The 8,358-nt window shown below is 45.9% G+C and overlaps 1 non-coding gene across 1 annotated transcript; it reads right to left on the bottom strand.

Moving 5' to 3' along the window:
- Positions 1 to 2,434: 2,434 nt before the first annotated feature.
- Positions 2,435 to 2,572, bottom strand: LOC119948223. The gene has a single exon (XR_005456634.1). It is a non-coding gene; the product is annotated as a small nucleolar RNA SNORA7 (small nucleolar RNA).
- Positions 2,573 to 8,358: the final 5,786 nt, after the last annotated feature.

Below are 8,358 nucleotides of genomic sequence, written 5' to 3'. Positions count from 1 at the left end.
TGTCATCAGCGTAGAGATGATAGTTGAAGCTATAGGAGTGAATGAGTTCACCAAGGGAGTGAGTATAGATGGAGAACAGAAGGGGACCAAGAACTGACCCTTGAGGAACCCCTACAGTAAGGGGATGGGAGGGCAAGGAGGAGCCCACGAAGGAGACTGAGAATGAATGGCCAGAGAGATGAGGAGAACCAGGAGAGAGTGGAGTCCGTGAAGCTAAGGTTGGATAGCGTGTTGAGGAAAAGGGGTGGTAGTTGAGGCACAGCAAATATGTGACCTAGGGAGAAGAAAAACCAATCAGGGGAGGCCTCTTGGAGTAGATGCAATTTTCAGATGGGCTTTGAAGATGGGGAGAGATGCAGCCAAATCCAGTTGAATATAGCATAGGCCTGTGTTTTTGAGGCGGGTGAGCTGGGGGCGGGGATCAGAGAACCACACCTTGTCAGCTGGCCGACAGAGTGGCAATCGATCAATCATCAGTGGTATATAGTGAGCACTTAATGTGTGCAGAGCACTGTACTTAGTACTTGGGAGAGTACAGTAAGTACGCACAGTGCAGAGTATTGGCAATTCCCCTTGGAAAATGCTACAAATTGCCAGGTACCGCGCCCATTCACTGCAGTGGCAGTTGTACAAGAGGAAACCAGGAAGCAACTGGCACACAAATATTAAATTTCTCCACATCCTTTCATCTCCCTACAGGAGCTGGTCTGAGAGTAGTACTTGGCTTGTGGTTGTTGGCTTGCCTCTACTCTCCATATAGAAACACCTCAGTGATTCAAAATGAGATTGGGCCTGGGATCAGAGCTACAAGTCAACTTATCAGTATACTGCAGACATGCCAAAGAAGAACCTGCTTTAAAAAGTGGTCAGGTTATAGCATGAATCAAAACATTGAACGGTCAGGTTGTTGTTGATGGGCTGGAAGGTGCAGCAGAGAAGCTCGGCCCCGTCGGGATCTGGGATCTCACAGAAGCACTCGCCTTCACCATAATGTTTGTTTTGAATTTTGAAAACCACCTTCAGGGTGAATTTTGGATTTGTTTCTTTGGAAAATTATGGCACGACAAAGCTTTGATCCCCGTGACTTTTAGAACTTATTATTTCTGGGCAGAGTCCACAGCAAATCTGAATGTCTCTTGCAAACGTGATGCACAACTATTTTCAAAGATGGTGGGTGCAAAGTTGAAAGATGCTTCATTGTGTGTAGTTTCGCCATGGGGCTCGCAGTCTAAGTGGGAGGGAGAACAGGTATTTAATCCTCATTTTACAATGAGGAAACTGAGGCACAAAAAAGTTGAGTGACTTCCCCAAGGTCACACAGCAAGCAATTGGCAGGGCTGGGTTTGGAACCCAAATTCTCTGACTTACAGGACCGTGCTCTGTCCGCTAGGGCATGCTGCTTCTTAAAACAATAATGCCTAGTACCCTTCCCCTCTCCCCCACCCCATTTTCTGGGATGGAAAGGAAGGGGAGATGTGGGTGGAAACAGGAGGGATGAATAGCCATGACATTTATTGGTAAGGTGAAGAAGAGGAGACTATGAAGAAGGACCTGGGGAATCTGGTTCTGACAAAGAGGTTTCAGAGCAGGATGCAATCTTCTTTTGAATTAAGTTATAGGACTCTGTTTTACTGTATTTTTGCAATGGTGAATGCTAAATTCAACTTGTTTTGATGTACTCTTTAAGCACCTCCTAAGGAGGAAATAAAAAACAGTACAGCAGATCAGTGAAAAACTCCCAGCTTCTATAGTTAGGTGGCTGCCATTTAATTTCAGTTGTGAATTTGGATTGGGTATAAAATACCACACAGAAGCATTATCATTCTAAAAGGGGCTATTTTATGTTTGTAATGTCAGTCTTCAAGGAATATTGCTAGTCAACTATTGCTATACAACTGTTGCCATGTATTTTTTGAATTCATTTTCATTATCAAACCTTCTTTTATGAGAACTCTCCCCGACATACACAAACACATACACCCATATACACAAACACTTGCATTTCAAGTTCTTTACTGGACTACCAATTGAGGTACCTCAGCTCAATTTCAGGTGATATCAGTGGTGCCGCCTGTGTAAGGACTGTGGATTGGGGACCGTTTCCATGGTAATAAATTGAGAGCAAAACTGAAGTTGTTGAGTGCGAAACTAGCCAGCAGGAGGCTGTAGTTGTTTAGGAAAAAGAAACTTGTTTTCTAATCGGTAGCTTGTCTTGTCTTATGCTGTCGAGCCATCTCCAACCCATAGCTACTCCATGGACACATCTCTCCCAGAACGCTCCATCTTTATCTGCAGTCATCCTGGTAGTGTTACCATAGAGTTTCCTTGGTAAAAATACAGAAGTGGTTTACCATTGCCTTCTTCCACACAGTAAAATTGTCTCCACCCTCAACTCTCTCCCAATGCCGCAGCTGCCCAACACAGGTGAGTTTTGATGTGTAACAGATTGCCTTCCACTCACTAGCCACTATCCAAGCTAGGAGTGGAATGGGTAGGTCTCTGCTTGACTCTCCCTCTTGTAACCGAGACTGGTAGAATACTGGAAACTCTCCAGGTGTGATCCTGAGAGGGGTCGTTGGTGCCTTAGGGTTAGGTAATGATCAGAAAAAAAAAGAAAGAAAACAATTCAGAGAAGCAATGATAGATTCAGGGAGCTCATCCTCTACTGTAAGCTCGTTGTAGGCAGGGAATGTGTCCGTTTATTGTTATATTGTACTCTCCCAAGTGCTTAGTACAGTGCTTTGCACACAGTAAGCACTCAATAAATACGAATGACTGACTGATTGACCATTTGGTCCAGCATTAGGTGGTCGCTGTGGACCCCATGCTGCCTCACAAAAAGTGGCCAAAATAATTCCTTAGGGTCCTGCTTTTTCCAGCAGGGTTACAGTAGAGGACATGGCAGGGATGGGAAAAACAACATTACAGTGTAGATAGAGTGCTTGGGTGGGTGGGGGAGTTACCAAGGGTCCTCACTGTACCAGACAATAGTCTTTGATCACAACTGCCATAGGAAATAGAGTTCCCAGGACACAGAGTTCTGCAGCGGTGGCGGGATGGCTGGTCTACCTGACTCACATTGATGACTGTGATCATCATTGATGTGAGGTAGATGACTGTCTACCTCACATTGCCAAGATCCGCCCTTTCCTCTCCATCCAAACTGCTACCCTGCTCATTCAAGCTCTCATCCTATCCCGTCTGGACTACTGTACCAGCCTTCTCTCTGATCTCCCATCCTCGTGTCTCTCTCCACTTCAATCCATACTTCATGCTGCTGCCCGGATTATCTTTGTCCAGAAACGCTCTGGGCATATTACTCCCCTCCTCAAAAATCTCCAGTGGCTACCAATCAATCTGCGCATCAGGCAGAAACTCCTCACCCTGGGCTTCAAGGCTCTCCATCACCTCGCCCCCTCCTACCTCACCTCCCTTCTCTCCTTCTACTGCCCAGCCCGCAACCTCCACTCCTCCACCGCTAATCTCACTGTACCTCGTTCTCGCCTGTCCCGCCGTCGACCCCCGGCCCATGTCATCCCCCGGGCCTGGAATGCCCTCCCTCTGCCCCTCCGCCAAGCTAGCTCTCTTCCTCCCTTCAAGGCCCTGCTGAGAGCTCACCTCCTCCAGGAGGCCTTCCCAGACTGAGCCCCTTCCCTCCTCTCCCCCTCGTCCCCCCTCCATCCCCCCATCTTACCTCCTTCCCTTCCCCACAGCACCTGTATATATGTTTATATGGTTGTACATATTTATTACTCTGTTTATTTATTTATTTATTTATTTTACTTGTACATTTCTATCCTATTTATTTTATTTTGTTGGTATGTTTGGTTCTGTTCTCTGTCTCCCCCTTTTAGACTGTGAGCCCACTGTTGGGTAGGGACTGTCTCTATGTGTTGCCAATTTGTACTTCCCAAGCGCTTAGTACAGTGCTCTGCACATAGTAAGCGCTCAATAAATACGATTGATTGATTGATTGATTGACTGGTCCGGACACTGGGAGGTCCTGCTGGCTCCGCAGCTCTCCATCTTAGAGAAGCAGTGTGGCTCAGTGGAAAGAGCACGGGCTTTGGAGTCAGAGGTCATGGGTTCAAATCCCAGCTCTGCCAATTGTCAGCTTTTTGACTTCGTGCGAGTCACTTAACTTCTCCTTGCCTCAGTTACCTCATCTGTAAAATGGGGATTAAGACTGTGAGCCCCCCGTGGGACAACCTGATCACCTTGTAACCTCCCCAGTGCTTAGAACAGTGCTTTGCACATAGTAAGCACTTAATAAATGCCATTATTATTATTATTATTATCTTATGGGGGCTTCGGGGCACACGAGTCCCTGCACTTTCTCCATTCCCGACTCCTGCAAGAGAATCATCTATGGCAGGAACCCATCTCCAGGTGGTGTTGGTTCAGTGCTGCAGATGCAAGAACTTTCCACCAAGAAGGGTGAATCCTAATGGTAATAATGGTTTACACTGAGCACCACTGAGTGCACTGTAATAATAATAATGATAATAATAATTGTGGTATTTGGTAAGCGCTTGCTATGTGCCAGGCACTGTACTAAGCACTGGGGTGGATACAAGCAAATCAGGCTGGACACAGCCCCTGTGCTACATGGGGCTCACAGTCTAAGAAAGGGCATTGAATTCCCAATTTACAGATGAGGAAACTGAGGCCTAGGGAAGTGACTTGCCCAAGGTTACACAAAGGCACCTGGTGGAGTCAGGATTAAAACTCAGGTCCTCTGACTCCCAGGCCTGTGCACTTTCCACTAGGCTACATTGCTTCTCCCCCGGTCACATCCTCCCAATTACAGCTGCCCACCCACCCCTGAGAACTCACAATCACCGATAGCATTTTTGTCATACAGATTTACCAACTCTACTATTTAAGCACCTATTCATATATGTATAATTCCATTTTCTTCTTCCACCTGTCTGTACCTTTGTGCTTGCCATTCCTGCTAGTGTGTAGACTCCTTGTAGGCTCTATGTCTTGCAATCTAGCAGGCAGACAGCAGAGATGGGATTCGCCAGCATTAGAACCAGGTCCTCTGACTCCCCAGCCCTTGCTCTTCCTACTAAACCACATTGCTTCTCACCCCCTTGCTCCTCTCCCAGGTCCCCTTTGAACACAGGTGCCACTTTCAAGCATCGGGACTTGATTGCTGAAGAGTAGGCCCTAGGGGAGGGCTGGGGGTTTAAAGTAAAAATACCGGTCATCATGAAGTCTGTTGCTATATTCTCACAGGACAGGGGTCAGACCAACTGAAAATCAGGAGGTCTGGTGGATAATCGGACAAAAGGCCACTGTATCAGAAAGTAAGGAGATAGGGCCAACGGACCCCACCTGTTTAGGCCATTATGAAAAAAAGGCTGCTGCTAAGGAAAGGAGCCATCAACCCATCAGTGGTATTACTGAGCACTTACTGTGTGCTGGCACTGTACTAAGCATTAGGGAGAGTACAATATAACAAATTTGGTAGACACGATCCATGTCCACAAGGAGTTTATAGTCTAGAGAAGAGATTGAAAGACTGAAATTGAAGGATCCACCACTGGCAATGTGCTACAATATTCCCAGTGAAATCTCTGTTTCTCTGCCCTGCTCCAAAGACTTAGTGGTTTTCTTTTGTTCCTTGGTTATGTGAGATTAGCCTCCACCTCCGGTCCTGAATTCCCTCCAGGGTCCAGTGGATGGCAGTTGGGAATGGGGTTGCTGGTTGGGTGGTAGAGTTGGACAGGAAACCTATAAAGAAAAGCCTAGCCTTGCAGGGTTGTTCTGACTGGGTCTGACCTGGCCATGAGGCCAGATGAAGGGGAGAAGATTCTTCAGTTATGTTGGTACCAGAGACCAGAGTTAGAAGTCTGTGAGCAGCTATTTGGTGGTGGCCCAGAAGGGTAACTTTGAAAACCCTCCCTCCTCTACTTGTCCCCTGCTCCTGTTGACTGTTGCCATTTATTGAGCACCAACTGTGTATTTTTCACTTCTCCCATTAACAGTGGGCTCAAGGCAGAGTTCCAGAGAGTCCCTACGGTGGGGGGAACTAACCATGGAGGCATACAGCATTGCCATGACAGCAACTCGAAACATATTAATAAAAGTTTGGAAATGTTCCCCTTGTCTATGGATCTGAGTATGACCCATTTAATTTCTGAACTGGGTTGATTTTCTAGTATCCCTTCCTGTTTTATATAGTATTTGTCAAGGCTTACTATGCACCAAGCACTGTTCTAAGTGCCAGGGTAGGTACAAGGTTATCAGGGTGGACACTATCCCTGTCCCATCTGGGGCTCACAATTTGTTGCCATCTGAATTTGCTGCAAGAGAAAGATGACCAGAATGTTCTACACTAGAAGGAACAGTCACAAATTGCCTCCTCTGGTCTTCCTACTCCTCAGAAGGCATGCAGAACAGGCAGAAGTCTTACTGATGTCCTAGACGGTGAGAGTGAGAGTCTGAGGGAGCTGGCGGCACAGGAACAGAAAGGAGGAAGCTGCAGTTCCTGGCCTCCTGGAGTCCCCACTGCCTTCCCTCTCTCTGACTGACCCCAGAGAAAGGCTGTTCTACTGGCTTGGTCCCAGCCAACTGCGGTGGGAACTCTGGGGAGCCGGAAGCAGTGGCAGCTGCGCTCAATTGCTATTTTTTCTTGGGCTCTACTCCATGCTGAACTGGGCTGAGTGTGTGTGAGTGTGCTCGGCTTCTCTGTATTGATGTCCATGTGTGTCTGTCTGTCTCCTTTTCCTGTCCTTTTCTCCTCTGAACTACTCACCCGTCCTTCGACAGTTAGCCCTGTTTTCCGGAAGCCTTCTCCACCCCACCCCACCCCCAATCACCGGACTTGAGAAAATTAGGTTACTTTACGTAGCTATCACTCTGTCAATAGAACCCTCAATTCTTTGAACATTTGGAAAATACATTTTGGGAGTTAACAATCATTTTTCGTTGCAAATTCTGTCAACCTTCCAGCTTTCTCTTTCTTTCTGTTCCAGGAAAAAAAAAAAAACCAACCCTGGTTCTGCCTTTGAATTTTATCAGGTGCCTCCAACTCCCAAGATGTTCCTGGTGAATGGATTTCATTATGTTGGAACCTGGTTGTTGGAGGCATTTAGTCACTGCAGATGGCTTCCATGTGTTCATTTCACTTCCTGACCACATCCCTTGCTCTTAACCTGTGAATTTTACTGGAGATACCCTCCACAAAGATTATTTTATAAAATGAGTTATTGAGAGTATCTCCAGCTCTCCCTGTGAGAGGCTAGTTATTTCCTCCAGTGAGAACAGCTGATTAGAAGAGGAAGAAAGAAGATGGTATTGTGACTGGTAAAGCCTAAGCCCTCAAACAGAATAACTTAGAGGATTCTGTGCTGAGCCTCAGGCCTCCACATCCATTTTTATCTCACAAATGCTCATAAAATCCACTAAGCCACAAGAAGCAGCATGGCCTAGTCGATAGAGCATGGGCGTGGGAGTCAGAAGGACCTGGGTTCTAATCCTGGCTCTGCCACATGTCTGCTGTGTGATGTTGGGCAAGTCACTTAACTTTTCTGGGCCTAAGTTACCTCATCTGTAAAATGGGGATTAAGAGTGTGAGCCCCATGTGGGACAGGGACTGTGTCCAACCCAATTAATTGTATCTACCCCAGAGCTTAGAGCAGTGCTTGACACATAGTAAGTGCTTAACAAGTACCATTACTATTATTATTATTGTTCATTCAAGCACCTCTGCATCTATGGAGAGCATTTACAGAACAGATTTGATTTACAAAGACTCATCCCCCAGGCTCCTAATGGCTGGTGATGTGAATTGGATTTCAGCATGGGCATTAAGGAAAAATCAATCAATCATTCAGTTGTATTTATTGAATGCTTATTGTGTGCAGAGCACTGTAGTAAGTGCTTGGGAGAGTACAATATAACAGAGTTGGTAGACAGGTTCCCTGCCCACAAGGAGCTTTCAGTCTAAAAGGGAGCTAAGAAATATATATAAAGATGTAAATATACCACTGAATGGATATTTGGAATCCAAACGTAGCATAAGGAAGTCATTTTAACTTTGTATCTTTAGGGCAATACTTCTCCAGCTTAGTTGCTGTAAACACTCTCATTTCCAAGAAATAACTTTTGCATACCTCAGATTTACCATTTTCCAAAGTCTAAACATTTTCAACTGGGAGAGGGAAGGTCACTGTGCTTTTCCCTCTCTAGAGCTGTTAACCATCAGCAATACAACCTTCGGTATCCTAAACAGGTGTTCAGTCGCAATGCCTACCATTGAAGCAATTCCAAGTGTATAAAAATGAAAAAGCTACATTGAACCCTGGAGATCCTTAAAAGGCAAAACTGCCAAATGAATAATAAATA

Source organism: Tachyglossus aculeatus, chromosome X4 (genome assembly GCF_015852505.1).
Source record: "Tachyglossus aculeatus isolate mTacAcu1 chromosome X4, mTacAcu1.pri, whole genome shotgun sequence".
NCBI classification, from domain to species: domain Eukaryota; kingdom Metazoa; phylum Chordata; class Mammalia; order Monotremata; family Tachyglossidae; genus Tachyglossus; species Tachyglossus aculeatus.
The sequence above is the reverse complement of the archived record's forward strand: the minus strand, read 5'-3'. Positions and strand labels throughout refer to the sequence as shown.